The sequence below is a fragment of the Rousettus aegyptiacus genome, unplaced genomic scaffold (genome assembly GCF_014176215.1).
Source record: "Rousettus aegyptiacus isolate mRouAeg1 unplaced genomic scaffold, mRouAeg1.p scaffold_m13_p_9, whole genome shotgun sequence".
Classification (NCBI taxonomy): Eukaryota; Metazoa; Chordata; class Mammalia; order Chiroptera; family Pteropodidae; genus Rousettus; species Rousettus aegyptiacus.
This window is the reverse complement of record NW_023416312.1, coordinates 83727487-83744456: the sequence shown is the minus strand read 5'-3', so window position 1 is coordinate 83744456 and position 16970 is coordinate 83727487. Positions and strand designations below refer to the sequence as shown.

The window sequence follows — 16970 nt, the reverse complement described above, 5'->3', positions numbered from 1 at the left end:
CTTCTGTGATGTCTGTCATAATTTCCCCTCATTCATCCCTGATTTTTTTTGTGTTCTTACTCTTTTTTCTTTAGTGAGTCTAGCCAGAATTTTGAAAATTTCCTTACCTGTCTCAAAGAACCATGATTTTGCATTCATTTTTTCTATTTTTTTTCAATTTCATTTATTTCTGCTCTAATTATTTTATTTTATTTTATTTTATTTTATTTATTTTATTTTATTTTGGCGAGGCAACCCTTAGTTGACCTCACAGATTGTAAGGATCTTGTCAGCTTACAATCCTTTATTTTTTAATTTTTTATGCCTATAGCACCTGATCTTCCTAGGTGGCCTCCCACCCAAGTACTAAACATGCCCAACCCTGCTTAGCTTCCTAGATCAGACAGGATTGGGTTTGTTCAGGGTAGCATGGCTGTAGACAATTTCTGCTCTAATTTTGATTATTTCTTTCCTTCTGCTGACTTTAGGCCCTTATTCGATCTTCCTTTTCTAGTTTTTTAAGAAGAAGCATTAGGTTGTTTATTTGGACTCGTTCTTGTTTGTGGAGATAGGCCTGTAATAATATGAACTTTCCTCTTATGACCACTTTTGCCATGTCCCAAAAGTTTTGATATGTCGTACTATCATTATCATTCATTTCTATGTATCTCTTGATCTTTCTTTTAATTTCTTCTCTTACCCAGTCATTCTTTAGTAGCATGTTTAATTTCCATGTATTTGTGGTTCTTCCTGCTTTCTTTTTGTAGTTGATTTTTAGTTTCAAAGCATTATGATCAGAGAATATGGTTGCTATGGTTTCAACCCTCTTATATTTGTTGAGGCTGTCTCTGTGTCCCTGTATGTGGTCAATTCTTGAGAATATTCCACGTGCACTGGAGAAGAATGTATAAGCAGGGGTTTTGAGATAGAAGTTTCTGTTAATGTCACTTATGTCCATTTGGTCTAATGTGTCATTTAAGGATGTTATTTACTTATTGATTTTCTGTTTGGATGATCTGTCCATAATCAACAGTGAGTTATTTTCATCCCTTACAATGACAGTGCTTTTGGTCTGTTTCTCCCTTTAGTTCTGTTAGTAATTGCTTTATATATTTTGGTCTCCTTGATTGAGAGCATAGATATTAATAAGTGTTATGTCTTCTTGGTGTATGATTCCCTTTATCATTATAAAGTGTCCTTCAGTATCTTTCTTTACCTTTTTCATTTTGAAGTCCATTTTGTCTGATATTAGTACTGCTACTCCTGTTTTTCTCTGAATGCCATTTGCTTGAAATATCATTTTCCATCCTTTCATTTTGAGTCTATATTTGTCTATGGAGCTGAGATGTGTCTCCTGGAGGCACTATATGGTTGTTTTGTTTTTCAATCCAATCTGCAACTCCGTGCTTTTTAATTGGTGAGTTTAGTCTATTTACATTTAGGGCAATTATTGAAATATGAAATTTTCTATAACCATTTTAGGTTTTGCTTTCTGGTAGCTCCTTTTTCTTGTTTGTCTTGTTTTTTTTTTTGGTTGGGTTTTGTGGGGTTTTCCTCTGGTCCTTCTTGTTCTACGTTATACACTTCAGTTCTGAATGTTTGGCATCTGGTTACCATTATGAATATGTAAAAAACTGTATATATTCATTTGCAAAATTAGATTTTTGAATCCTCCCCTTTTCTGTCACTACTATCTCAATTTGTTCCTATGTATACTGAATGTTCATTACTATCTTGCTATAGCAAATCTCTTTTTATTGTTTAAGCTTATAATGCCCTGTTCTTAATAAGGGTTACACTCTTCTGCTTCTATCTGTCTGCTAGTTGCTTTATTCATAGTTACTTTTTTTGTTTTTGGTCATTTTATTGTAGCTGAGCTGGCCCCTTTCAGTATTTCCTGTAATGCAGGCCTCATAGTGGAGAATTCCCTCAATTTTTACATGTCAGGAAAGGTCTTTATTTCTCTTTCATATCTAAAGGATAGCTTTCCTGGATACATTATTTTTAGCTGGCAGTTCCTTTCATTTAATTATTTGAATATTTGATTTCACTTCTTTCTGGCTTGTAAGGTCTCTGCTGAGAAGTCTGACAATAATCTAATGGATTTTCCTTTATAAGTTACCCTTTCCTTTTTCTTGGCTGCCCTGAGAATTCTTTCTTTCTTTGTTGTGGATTTTTGATATTTTAACACAATGTGTCTTTGAGAAGGCCTTTTCGGTTGAGATAATTGAGTGTTCTGTTGAGTTCTTGAATTTCAAGCTCCAGCTCATTACTTAGATTGGTGAAATTATCATCAGTTCTTTGTCTGAAAATGCTTTCTAATCTGTGCTTGTTTTCCTCCCCTTCAATAATGCCCCTTCTATAATGCCCTTTATTCTTATGCTTCCTCTCCTGAGCGTATCAGCTAGTTCTTGTATTTCTCTTTCATTATTTTTCATTCTTCTGTTTCTCTCTTCTTCCCTCTGATTTGTTTCTAGATTTATATCTTCAAGATCACTTATTCTTACCTCCATTTTGCCAACTCAATTCCCCAAGCTTGTATTTCATTTTTCAACTCTTTCAGTGTGTGTTATTTTTATCTCCAGAAAATCTATTCTGTTCTTTTTAAGGGTTTCAATGTCCTTGCTAAAGAATTCATTCACTCATCTAGTTGTTTGTTCAATTCTTGAAATTGTTGATATGACTCGTTTCGGAACTCACTGAGTTTTTTCAGAAGTACCATCTGAATTCTTTGTCATTTAAGATGCATATTTCTATGTACTTGAGTTTATTTTCTTGAGGTTTTTCTCTTTCTTTCAGAGCTGCCTTGTCATCTTGGTTGTTCATGGTGTTTGATGGACTATTTCTCCTCCTGGGCATTAATGGAAGTGTATTTTGCTTTCTTTCCAGAAGATTTATATTATATAAAGGTCTCTCTTTAGCCTGTTGCAAAGAAGATGCTTTTCTTTTGGTTTCCAGTAGGTGGCATCTAAGCCGCTTGGATCCCTGCTTTATATAAAGTCTTAATAATGCTTATTTTTTTCCTATAGATAATCGATCACTCTTGCTACTCTCAGTCTTAGAACCCTGTCATTGTTGTCAACAGTTTAGGTAGCATTTCCTCAGATTCCCTTGGGCCTCTGCAATGTTTGCTCTTGGAGGATATGGGGAGAGAGGCACTCTAGGTTGAGGGATGGGGGCTGTGGCTCAGCCTCATGTTTTGCCACTGTGGCTCATAATTATCAACTTTGCCAAACCCACTTCTCCGCTGTCCCCAATTCTCTTTTTGCCTAGATCACTACATTGCTGCCAACTGTATGGAGTTCACAGCTCTCCAAGGTAGGGTTTTGCAGAGAACCCCCTACGCTTTCTTCCCTGCCCCTTTCTCCTATAGGGATATCCAGCTGTGAGAGGTAGCTTCTTTGTTTCTACCAGTCTACTGCCTGAGTAGCGGGGTGCTGACCTATGGTAGCTCTTATGTGCAGATCTCATGCTCAGATGTATGCAGTTTGGGTGGTTTGTTTGTTTGTTTGTTTGTTATATTTTCAATATTCAGCTCATTGTTTCAAGGAGAGATATCTTGGGATGTCTCCCACTCCACCATTTTTTTTTCTCTCCTGGATTTAGGCAGTGACAGTTTTCCAGGTGATATTAGTTTCAGGTGCATGATGCAGTGATGCCAGTGAAACATCTTCCAAATTGTTTGCCACCCAGAGTCTAATGACCATCTCTTACCCAGCCAACTATCACAATATAAGAGACAGGATTCCCTTCCCCTCTTTTACTTGTCCTTCACACCCATGTCAATGAGATATGGACACGACAAGTGTGAGGAAAAGGAGGTGAAACATGCGCACACTCATCCAGTCATTGACCCACACAAAAGACACTGGATCCACACATGCTGATTTGCATGCACAATTAAATACACACGCAGTACCCAATATCCTGAGACACATATAAGGAAGGACAATTCAAGTATTACCCCATCACACACACACACACACACACACACACACACACACACTCACACACACTAGGGGAGTGAAAACACCCAACCAAGCACTCATCTGAATAAGTGTCCTGGCCACTTAGGGTCATGGCACAGGTCCACAAAACCATCAACAGAATGGGTAAATTAGACAAATCATGATGACACAGACACATCAAGACCTTCAAAGTGAAGCAACCATCATAGCCAGGCCCTTATTGACACCTTGTTTTTCACTTCAGGGCCATTCTAGGACTGAGACTTCTCCACTCTCAGCCCTATGGCATGCCTTGCTAAAGGATGAGAGGGAGAGTGCTTGGCAGTATGAGTGGGACAAGGATATATGGTCTTGCTTTTTGAGCCACTTTACAGGCTGAATGAGATATTGCCAAATCCCATATCCCTAGAACCCAGTCCCTGGCTGCCCCACTCTAGCAGAGCAGTGGGCCTGAGGGCAGGCCTGCTCCCAGAAGCTGGACATGTTCTTGAGCCCTTCTGTGGGGGGCGAAAGTGTCTAGGATGAGGATAGGGAATGGAGAACACTGTCCGGAAGTGGGCTGTGAAACAGGTGGGGTGAGGAACATAGGCGTGGTTGTCGGGGGAAAACATGAAAGAATGGGTTAGTGGAGTAATGTACAATTGCCTGCAAGAGTTAAAGAAACCTGACAGAAAAGAGAAATGGCTTGCTAGAAAATTTACATGAGTTGGAATAGGATGGAGTATGAATGCAGAAGCTGAGAATAGAAGGCAAATGAACTGAGGGAGTCAGGGAAAAGAACAGAGTGTGAAGGTGATGGTTAGACATAGCAAAAGGCTGGCAGAGGGGACAGTCCACAGCCTGGCTGGCATCAAGCGCAAGCACAACAGCTGTGATTTATTGAGAGCTAGTCCTGTCTTAAGAGTGTTAATTGGGAAACTCTCCTGGGCCAGTCCAGGGGCCTAGAGAGGCTGAAGGCTGAATCGGTGTCGACTGGCACCTGCCCGGCTAGAGCTCCACTCTGGGCTTCTGCCTGCCCTGGGCCTGGCTGCTTAGAGATTGCAAAATAGGCAAGCAAAGACTGGGCCAGGGAGAAAGAAAAACCTCCAGAGGCAAGGTGCCCAACTGAAAGAGTGGCTCCTTGTCCCTTGTTTGTCATCCCAGAAACTTGGAGTGAAAGCATGAATACTGGTGAACCACACAGTCAGGCCAGGGAGGGAAGTGAAACCCAAATGGCCGGCTACCTCGCAGGTCACCCATGTCTGACAAGGTGCTGATTGCCCAGGTCAGGGCATGACAATGACTCCCAGAGCCTCGAATGCTGGGTCATTTGTAGCCAGGCCCCCAAGGGCGAAATAATGCATCTGGCCAGCTCTTGGCCTATGCATTCCCTGAGACTTTGTTTCTTCATCCCCTACTATCATTGAAGGTGGGAAGCCAGTGCTAACCAGTATAATGAAACCATAAACACAGGGCTGAATTCAACAGCCAAAGTTGCATTTGCGTGCCCTGAACTTCAAACGAGTGCTCAGTCTTCCTGCCTATAGGTGAGACTTCATTAATACCGCACTGTGCTGTGGCCCCAAACTACTGAGTTGCACCAGCTCTTTCCAACCCTCAGCCCAGGCCAGACCATAATATCAGAGTGTGAACTCCCCACTATTCCCAGTGTTCCTGGAGACTGCATGAGTGCCAAGGATCAGGTCTGCCTTGCCGCTGCCAGAGGGCCAGCTGCTAGCTGTCGGCCTACTGGGAGGCCAGCCTCATCTGCCTTGCATCAAACTCTTTCTCCATTCAAATTGTGTCTGCATCTGCAGTCTGTCTGCCTGAATGCCTCAGGCTGACTCCTTCATCCCAGTGGCTTGTGCAGCCGTCAGTCCTTTGTCTGAAAATGGGTGTTTGTCGAACAGCCCTGGGAATTTCAGGGCTGTGTATTCCTGGAACTCTAGCCTCGGCAACTCACCAACTGAACACCTCACATTAACATACTGTGACCCTGGCCCTTTTGACCGCCACAGCCCACCAAGGGAAGGGAAAGATATCACGGAAAGAAACAGGGCCTTTCTGGTTTCACTCCCATGTGGACCTGGGACAGAGGGCAAGACATGAAGGAACAAAACAAGCAAAAGTGAATTCTTAGGCTCAGACAACAGACTGGGGATGACCAGAGCCTCAGGGTGGTGGGACGACAACAAAATGTGTAAATAAGGTCAGCGCCAGGGTGACGGTCAACTACCAAGCAGCTGGTACTGAGCACGCAACAACCTAAATGGCTGTTGACTAATTAGTTTGCAACCTGACATTTTCCTAAGGTTCTGAAGCCATGTATTTCGGCTAGGTTTCATTGGCTACAAATGATAGACGCAGCACGGTTTGAGGAGGCAACATCAAGTTGAGCTTTCTGGTGATGACAGAAACTTGGACAAACTGGATCCATTAAGTCACAGAGATGGTGGCAAAGAACACTGGTGTGAGGCGAGAGGAAGTTGAAAATGACTGGCAGACTGGGTGCATGACTATTTCATGAGAGAATGTGGAACAAGGTGGATCCCCTGATTTCGTAAGGCCATGAACTCAAAAGGGAGAGGTTTGTCTGTCAGTGAGAATGCGGCTTCTCAAAGATCAGCAGTGTCACAGCCTCATCCTTTCTTGATTGGGTAGCCCAGAATGGAGATATGAAAAGAAAGCTGTGATGTTGACTCGATGCTCCTTTCTCAGTAGCTGACCAAAAAAGGAAGTGTGAAAAAATGAACATTTCCTTCACAGACAAAGCATACTTGGGAGGCACCTATTTCCTTGGATTTGGGTGAAATGTGGCTTCTAGGACCCAGGCAGTTCCCAACAGTTGGATATTTCTGCCCTGTCAGGGTTTTGGCCCCTGTCTGCAACTCTGCTCTGATTCCTCCCAGAAACAATCCAAATCCATAAGGAAAAGTCCAGGTTGCTCTGATTGTGTGAGCTAAAGCCTCGTAAGTGGTTCCAGAGCAAATGCTAGTCAAGCATTAGATGAAAATGCAGGTGGGAGAGGTTGAATGGGGCCTATGGGATCGATTGTATGATGATGGGTGATCCAGAGTCTTCCTGGGCATAGCTGATGCACTGGGAATGCTCGAATTTCAAGGCTGGCCATTAGAAATGCAAGGCATCTTGCACAACCTTGTTCCCACAATCACCTGAAATTCACCAAAGCATTATGAGGGAAAGGCTAGGATGAAGCCCGCGGTCACCTCGGAGCAAAGGAAAGGTTCTGTACTCACTATGTAGAATAGCAAGTCAGACAAGCCACAGCCAGGCCCTCTCCTCAGCCATTGGGGCCATAAACCAAGCTTTGGCTTCTGGTGGACTCCGCCTTCTGTGGCCTGAAATGCCGCGTGGGGCTCCCTCCCTCTGGCCTCAGGAGGTTCTAGTTCTGTTGCGGATTCGGCCCTTAACCTGGATAGGCCAGCAAGCAGGAGCCAGCCGTGTGTCCCCCGGTAGCCGTCGACGTGCAGCGCATGAAGCTCCCAACTATTTATCCGGGGTAGTGGTCCATTTGGCTGATTTGTTGGATTACATTCTTGGTCTTGAAATTTAATCTTGGATTGAAGCATGTTAGACTCCAAGTTTATATCGTTTTCACATCTACGACGTCATGATCTGATAGTTACACACATCCTATGAAGCACTCTATGAAAAATAAATATACTGTGAAAAACAGTAATATAAGCTTACAGTACTAAGGAAGCACTTTGGAGAAATATTTAACTGTGTCTGAACATGATCACCATAGATTTGAACTGTATTTAGAAGGAGAGTTTAGCCATTCCACAAAAATGTGGAAGGATGTTCCATGCTAAAGACTCAGCATATACAGAAGTATAAATAAAGAATATTGAGAGAATGTATTGATTCCAAAATATTTTAGTAATTTAGTCTATCTAGAGCTAAATTGGAAGTTACACAACAATACTAACCAAGACTCAAAAAAATCCCGAAGATTTAATATAATAGATTACTTTATCATATTCTGTAATTTAGATTTAATTCCTCCGATAATTTCTAAAAGCTACCTAAGAAATTTTAGTTAGAGCAGGGCTAAGATACTGTAGGAGGAGAGAGATGATGCATCTGGGAATATTTAGTACACTCAACCAACTAGTTGTCTCCTTTCATAAAATGCTATCTTTATAATACCTAAGCAGTAAATTAAATTATGTAATCTAAATATAGAAGAAAATCCTACATAATACATATGTAAGACCTTGAGATATGGACTATATTCAAAACAATAAAAATTATTGATTAATCTCTTTTAAAGTCTGTTTTCTTCATTATGTATATTATTACCAAATCTCTTCCTTTTTTGTTGACATGGTAACCTGTGGACTCTAATTCTTTGCTATGGAACATACAGTTTTCTACTTTTTGAGAATTTCCTTGAATATCTTCATTTGGGTCTTCTCAAGAATGAAGATGTATGAACACTCATTTGTGTTTCTCACAAACTTATCTAGGAGATACTCACAAAAATGTACTTATTATTTGAGATGGGTCCAAAACCTCTTCAGAGTTTCAGCCCAATAAAATTCCCATTTTTGTTCTCCAAAACTTCTCACCCCATGTGTAGTCATTCCTTGGAATCTTTGAGAGAAGGAAAAAGATGGTGCAGAACACGTTCCCTTTAAATAAGCTCAACCAATTGTATGCCTTTTCTCTGGGCTTTCATTTGTAGCTCATTTCCTTATTAATAGAAGTACGCCTCCAGTCTTCCCTTTCATATTGCTCATTAACTTTTCTAGCTAAAATGTTGTGGCACTAAGGCCAAAGTCATAGATCTTATCTGGGCATTGCTCCTTTAGCTTTCTTTCTTCCTTTTTTTAATTGCCTTTACTTCCACCTTTTAAAAATAATTTTTTCAATGGATAATTTGCCATATCTTAACTTCTCTTCATAGAACTACTAACTGCAAATACATTCCATTAATAAGGTTGATAACTTAGAAAAGAAACAACTAGCCAATTATTCAGTTTTAAAATTAATAGCAGTCATTTGAACACATGGGGAAAGTATTTCTGACCTTCCAGAAGAACATTTATAACAATTGCAAATAGTGCCCTGATTGTCTCAGTTCATTTCTTTTTCTAACATGTAAAGGCAATTTGGTAATCTCATTGGATCCTGCAGTGTATGAAGAAAATCCTACATTAAGAATCAATAGAAACACCATAATGGATTCAGGAGTACTTGGATAATGAGCAGGATAGTTTTGTTTTCTATAAGGCACCCAGAAATTTGTATAATAAAAAAGTCATATTAAACATTTGCCAAAGTTACTACTTTTTGAAAAAAAAGTGAACAACTGAATCTAAATTTTTCCTAAAACATGGAATGAACTATTTTTTAAAAAAACTAAAGCTGATGCCTATCTTCTACATCAATTATCTCTTTATCAATGATCTATTATTGTGCTTTTGAACATTTTTACAGAAGTACATAGCAGAAAATTCCTGGGCCTCCTCATTGGTTTCCTCTTATTCGTGGCATACAGTTAGACTACATTTTCTAAACTTGTTTGCTAGATGGAGACATGTGACTGAATTCTGGCCAATAAAATGTGGAACAATATGGTCTACATCATTTCCTGGTATGACTTAAACTTTTCCTGTGTCAGATGTGTGAAATGGCAAGAAAAAAATCAGGAAACCTTGGGAGCCATATATTGACAATTGTAGAAATACAGTATCAAAGGAGCTTAGGCCTCTTAATCACAATTTGGAGAATAGCTATCTAATTTGGAATGCCCTCAGTGAACTATTATGTGAGCAAGAAATTTAGGGGCTTATCTACCATGTTTTTAAAATAGCATTCATGGTAGAATACTTTTATGCTTATATATGTATTACATGTTTAACTAATAGTTTTGGCCAAATACTTACACTATTTCAGATTGTAGTGATGGCCAACACAATCTCTATCCTTAACGAAAAAAAGGGGAAAAAATATAGAGTGATTGGTTGCTGTAACTTCATGTCTCCTTCCATCTCATTTTTTCAAATCTATTTCTTACCTCAGCAAAATGCATATAACTTCCAGAGATGCCAAACACTATTATTAATCAGGATGATCCCTTGTATTGGAGTTGAAGGATGGCAGAATATGCCACATATAATTATGCTAATTTGGTGTAAGGATCATTTGAGCTAAAAGCACTTAAAAAAACAAGTGCAAGAAGGGCGTTCTAATCTCCCTTTTCTTCCTGGAAACAGGAGATAAAAACACCCCTGTGAAAGATGCCCTCCCTGCATAAGGAGAAAAGAAAATTCTTTAACAGAAAGTCAAAGCCAAGAGAATTCTATATAAACAGGCCTTGTTAAAATAATTCTTGTCTCCTTTTAGCTTCCCTACATAGTTTAGTTATTTTCTACAGCTCTCTCTCTCTCTCTCTCTCTCTCTCTCTCTCTCTCTCTCTCTCTCTGTTCAACTTAATATGAAAGCATGTAGGTTCTGTCATTCCTTTTAGGTCTTCATTTCCTTATGAGGGCTCCCATGGTATGTAAAGTTTATATAACTACATATGCTGTCTCCTGTTAATCTGTCTGATGTCAGTTTAATACTCAAGTCTAGCCAAAAACCCCTAAATGGATAGAGGTAAAAGTTTACCTCCTCTACAAAAGTATGTCAGGTAGAAAAACGTTTGTTTCATGTGATCGAATTTATAATGAGGATGCTCATGAGTTACACATGGAGGGCAGTTATCCAAGATAAGTAGCATCATGAGCTGAGGATTGGTATTTAGAACTCAAGAATGTTTTAATTTCAATACTGGCATTTTTGAATTCCTTAAGAAAAACATGGTTTTCAACATATGACTAAGTATTAAAGAAAGGTTCTAAAGTATTCATTTATTATAGAATTTTGAACTGGATTCTTAACCTAAACCCCTCCCTTGACCCAATTATCTTATCTAATTTTTGAAATGGCCAGTCATTAAATCTTTAAATCTCAGAATAAAATGATTAGTTAGGTTCAGTTAGGCTGCTGTAAAAAGACACCTTTAAATTTAAATGGTTTAAAGAACAAAGAATGCACAATTTCAAAATTGTAACAAATATTTATTTTAATGCATCGTTCCTGTTTTAGTTGGCTCTTTCAGTTCTCATTTTTGACAAACAAGAAAAAAAAATCAGTAATTTCAGTGTCTTAGAGTTTGCATGCGTAGATATTTATTCATTTTTCCTCTCTTCCCTTTTCTTGAAACACATTTCTTAAGGAGCTAATGGCATTTTCTTTATCTTTTGTTATTGAAACATGCCTTCTTTCTCAAAATCATCTCCAGATAGCTTCAGTTTTTATTTTTCAATTAATCGTGTTCAAGTATTAACCCTTTCCTCATATAAATAAGCATTAATTTCAAGTTATTACCATTCAGGCAAATAAGAAGTTTCTCTCTGTTTACATTCAATCTCATAAGTTAATTTAAACCATTTTCCTCAATTTGATTTTCACTGGAAGTAGAGGAAAGTAGGTTAATCTTATTCATCAAAATTCTGTTCTTAGAATCATATCATATAATGGATGATATTATATGATGATACTATGGAGAGCATTTAGTCAACCTAATAATTTAATACTTGATTTTTCTAATATTCTTACCACAATGTCTACTTGTCTCTTTTACAAAACTTACAGTTATGAGGAATTCACGCCTTAATGTTTGGATAGCTGTGAAAGTTGGAAAGTCAGTTCTTATGCTGAAATTATTATGACTGTATTCATTCTCTTACATTATTTTCTATCTACTTTTCTTTGAGTCTTCATCAATTTTAGCATTTGCTTCCTCTTTTAAGTAGTATGACTGTGTAGGGGAGGAAAAAATCATTGTCCCTGTACCCTTCTGAGTTCTTAGCTGAGACTCTGTAATTAAAACAGATTAACAAGAGTAAAAGCACAAATTCATTAACATGTATATTTTACGTATACATGGGAGATACCTAAAAAAAATGAGTAACTCAAAGAGGTGGCTTTAAAATTCAGGATTAAATATTATTTTAATAGGGAAAGGAAAGGGGGGATATAAGCCTCTTAGGAGAGTAAATACTTTTTTGTAAAGACAAATGGGTTCTCAGAAGAGTAAATGGGAGATACGATAATTTGTGACAAAGTTTGTCTGGGTGTCATGTCCACTTCTAGTCTGTTCTGCTGTGATAAGAATCAATCTTTGCTAGGTGATGAAGCTCCTAGAGAGAGAGGGTCTATGACAATTGAGTCCCTTTTGGAAGACCTGTCTTTAGGTAGATAAGGGGCATTCAGAGAAAACCTCTCCCTGAATTTTCTGTTTTTTAAGTGCCTACAGCTCAAAGTAACCAATATAATAAAGTGGCATATTTTGAGGTAGCATGTCCTGAATGTCTAGTGTTGAGATTTAACAAACAAATATTTTGTTAAGTGATATTCCTTCATAAGAGAAATGATGAGGAAACAGGGTAAACCTTCTAACCACATGCCTTCTGACCCTGAAGGAAAAAGAGGGAGAGAACAATCATAGTCTGCTGTGTCTTTGAAGTGATTATTCTGTCATTTAAGTGAGTTTCTGTATGATGATCAAGGAGTCCTCAATTCCTAGTGAGATGTCAGATAAGTCATGTGTCTCCCAGGAAGGGACCTGCCTTAGCATCTCTGCTTTTCTCATTCATTATCTGTAAGCAGCTCTTAAGAAGCATTACCTTGACATAAACATAGTGATAGACTTCAGAGGACAGCAACAAGGACCTTGGTCAATGTGCTTCCTATAGTTGGAAATCTGTGAGGCACAGTCTCATTGTTACCATATGTCCATATATGATGAGAGGTTTTCAGTCAATTATCCACTTAGATCTTTTGGAAAATAGTTGCACTGTCACAATCAGAAAATACATTTTATATATCTTTCTTTTAATCCAAACCGAGAAATATCAAAATTCTAATAAGAAATTCAAATACATAATACTACTTTAGAATAGAGGGACTCTTTGTAGGTTGAGTTAGCATTTGGAAGAATGACATTTGCCCTCCATCACAAGATGATGGACAAAGACTTATACACACTGGGATTCACTTGTCATCTGTTTTAGAGGTGAATATCATGGAAAAGTCAATACATCTGGAATAGATTGTAGAGTCGAAATGCAAATATTTATTTTGAATGGGAAGTGCAGTACCTTACACAATTTACCAAAAAATTTATTAAAGACAATTGTTCACAACTTTTCCAAACAAATGTGCTAGCAGTATAGACATACCTTTTGTATTTATTTAAAATGGAAATGTATTAACATTGATTATTAAACTTTGCATATGTAATGCTACATATGTGAATGTGATAAAATAATTATCTTCATTTTATGAATGAAAGATAATTACGAATGCATTAATATTTTGAATATGTTATTTCAAAATTATGAATCCTCTTTTGTTCCTGCCTGTGATCTATGTCTCCCCAGACCACCTCTATCTCTCCTGTATTCAGAACAGAATGTTATTGGTCCTGAAAAGTCTTCAAGGAACCTGTATTCAGAATTTTCACAGAAACTTATATCAATATTACTGCCACAAAAATTATCCAGATTCCTATATTTTTATGTAGAACAAAAGCAACAATATGCATCTTTATAGCTCAGTTTGATTTATGGAAGTCTACAATTGAAGTGCAAGTTTTCTTTTATGGTAAAATGATAATTATTGTTAAATGTGGAAGAAAAAACTCATAGCTTTGTATAAATATGTCATCGTGTTTTGCTTCAATAACTAGACTTTCAATGAGAGATAAAAGGCAGAACAATTAAGATAAACCTTAAACTGATGATATAACAACTCAAATGCTATTGATATCACTTTATGGTTTTAGTTTAGGGTACAGCTTCTAATATTTTTCATTTTCTTGGTTTTTCTTCTTCCAAACAGGAGATCTGTGACAAATATAATGCTAATGACTCTTTACTCATGATTAACTGACTTACAAAACCATTTATTTTATAACTTGAATAATAACTTGCAGAATATTACGTTATTTTTTCAGTCATAATATCCCAGGTATATTCATTGCCTTATATTTCTAATATAAACATATGGCCACAGCTTTATAAACTCTATTCAAACTTTATTACTTTAAAACTGTTAGAGATTACTTTATGAAAACTGATACCATAATGTCTTTTGATATTTTTGTCTCAAACATTCTAGGCATCTTATATACACAGTTGAAAAAATTACATGTTTAATACAACAAATCTATCTGTCCAAGAAAATGATTCCATTGTGAAAAATAGCTTTGTTGAAAATGTAATTTTAAAATGTCTATGGAATTTTGTTAATATATTTATGAATCCCAATACATTAAGGCCATATTCTCCCCAAAATTGATTTGCTGACCAGGAGACAGGTGACAGTGTTGTGCAATTTACCTTTTTAAATTAGAATATAGATTATAATATACATTTCTTCAAATGTAATATTAAGAAAAATCATGTTTCATGAGGAAAACATTTTATATGGCTTCCAAGTACAATTAAAATTAAAATATTTAAGAGTTAAGGAATTAATAAACTGGTTCTCCTTATGTTATATTCTTAGTATATGATAAGTAGCAATGGGGACACAACTTAGGAGTCATATATTTTTTCTTTCTTAGAAACTTCTGTTTAATTAATAAAGTTAATAATTTTTTCTTAGCCATTTTAGTCTAAATTTAATTTGGGATTCAAAATAGAGATCATTCACTGGTTCACAGATATTTTTGCAACCTAACATTCTGTTTCTGAGATCAGTAATCCTTTGATTGATAATAAAGACTAGGACTATGCAATTGGAAACTTTCATTTTTTAAGTATTTTTTTAATGTTTAATTTTTATTTTTTATTATTTTTATTTTATTTTTAATTAATCTTATTGGGGTAACATTGGTTAATATAATTATATAATTTTCAGGTGTACAATATCATTTGACCTCTGTATATTCTATTGTGTATTTACCACCCAAAGTCCAGTTTCCTTCAGCTACCATATATTTAATCCCCTTTACCCACTTTGCTCTCCCCCTAAACCCTGTATTTGACCCCCTTTATCCAGTTTACCTCTCTCGTCCTCCCCCATCTCATTAGTAACCACTAGTCTATAGTCCTCTGGTAACCACTAGCCTATAGTTCATGTCCATGAGTCCTTGTTCATTTGTCCTGCTCATTTGTTGCTTTTAGGTTTATATTGCACATACACGTGATATCATGTGATTTTCAACTTTTTCTGTCTGGCTTATTTCACTTAGCATGATTATCTCGATGTCCCTCTATGTTGTTGCAAATGGCAGTATTTCATCTCTTCTTATGGCTCAGTAATATTCCATTGTATATATGTACCAATGCTTCTTTAGCCAATCATCTATCATAAGACACTTCGGTTGTTTCCATGTTCTGGCCACTGTGAATAATGCTGCTATGAACATTGGTGTGTAGATATCTTTTTAGATATGGGTTTTCAAGATTTTCAGGTAAATACCCAGTAGAGGGATTGCTGGATCATATGGTTGATCAATTCTTAGTCTTTTGAAGACCCTTCATACTGTTTTCTGTAGCAGCTGTACCAATTTTCAGTCCCACCAGCAGTGTATGAGGGTTTCTTTTTCTCTACATCCTCTCCAACATTTGTTATTATTTGTCCTGTTAATTATAGCTATTCTAAGAGGTGTGAAATGTTATCTCATTGTGGTTTCGATGTGCATTTCCCTAACAGCTAGCGATGTTGAGAATCTTTTCATATTTTTTGGCCATTCTTATGTCCTCTAGGGAGAAGTGTCTGTTCAGGTCCTCTGCCCATTTTTTGATTGGATCGTTTTTGTTGTTGTTGTTGTTATTGAGTCATATGAGTACTTTGTATATTTCGTATATTTTAATTTTTAAATTACAGTTGACATACAGCATTCTATTAGTTTCAGATGTGCTATATAGTGATTAGACATTTGTATAACTGATGAAGTGATCACCCCCATAAATCTAGTACCTCTCTGACACATACATAATTATTATAATATTATACATAATATTGTAATGTTATATATAATAAAATATCAAATATAATATTATATATAATATAATATTATATTATATATAATGTTGAAATAAAACTTGACCATATTCCCTTTGCTATATTTACATCCCCATTACAATTTTTTAATTACCAATATGTAAATCTTGAACCCTTTCCTCCATTCATCCATACCGCCATCACCTCCTCTCACCTGGCAACCATCAAAATGAATATCCTCTATGTTCATCTATGGTCAAAAACTCCCATTTCAATGGAGGCAAACTATGCTTTATTATTATGAAGGAAATAACCACATAGAAGGAACGTGCCAATAATAAACCTTCAGAAGTTTCATTTTTTCAGCTTCAGTGGAGTTCTCAACTCTGTTTTGCTAGCCATTTTTGAAGTTACTGTGCACATAAACTATGCACAGAAGAGCTGAAACTTGTTAGATCAGATAAATTACAGAAATAGCAACATTTCCATAAATGGAAAACTGAAGCCAATATATGGATAACATAAGCATAAAATTAATTTTAGCCTTTAAAATATGGAAGAACATTATCAGAATTTTCTCCTAAATACATCAATTGTTTATATTGTTTATGAGTGCAGTAATTGATCCTCTGATGTCTATTGTTATATAATCAAGGTCAGGTTTTCAGTATAAAGCCCTGGTTTTTAAAATATTTTGCTAAAGATTTAGCTGTTAGATTCACTTTATTTATTTTTAACTCATAATAAATAGAACGTGAACATTCTTTTCTCTTAGTGATGTATTCTATTTTGATCAGCCTTAATAAGCTGCAGAATTTTTTTGGTTGAATATGCTAAGGAAATTTTTTTTTTAAATCCCATTAATGAGAGAAAAAATAAACTTCAACATTATGTTTATAAAATAGAAAGAAATATTGGGGAAAGAACCATATAGAAGAAATATAAATAGAATGAACCTTCAGAAGTTTCAATTTTTCACCTTCAGTGGGTTTCTTGATCCTGTTTTGCTTGGCA

The 16970-nt window shown here is 36.7% G+C and overlaps 1 pseudogene; it reads right to left on the bottom strand.

Moving 5' to 3' along the window:
• Positions 1-301: 301 nt before the first annotated feature.
• On the bottom strand, positions 302-420 carry LOC118608499 (annotated as a pseudogene).
• Positions 421-16970: the final 16550 nt, after the last annotated feature.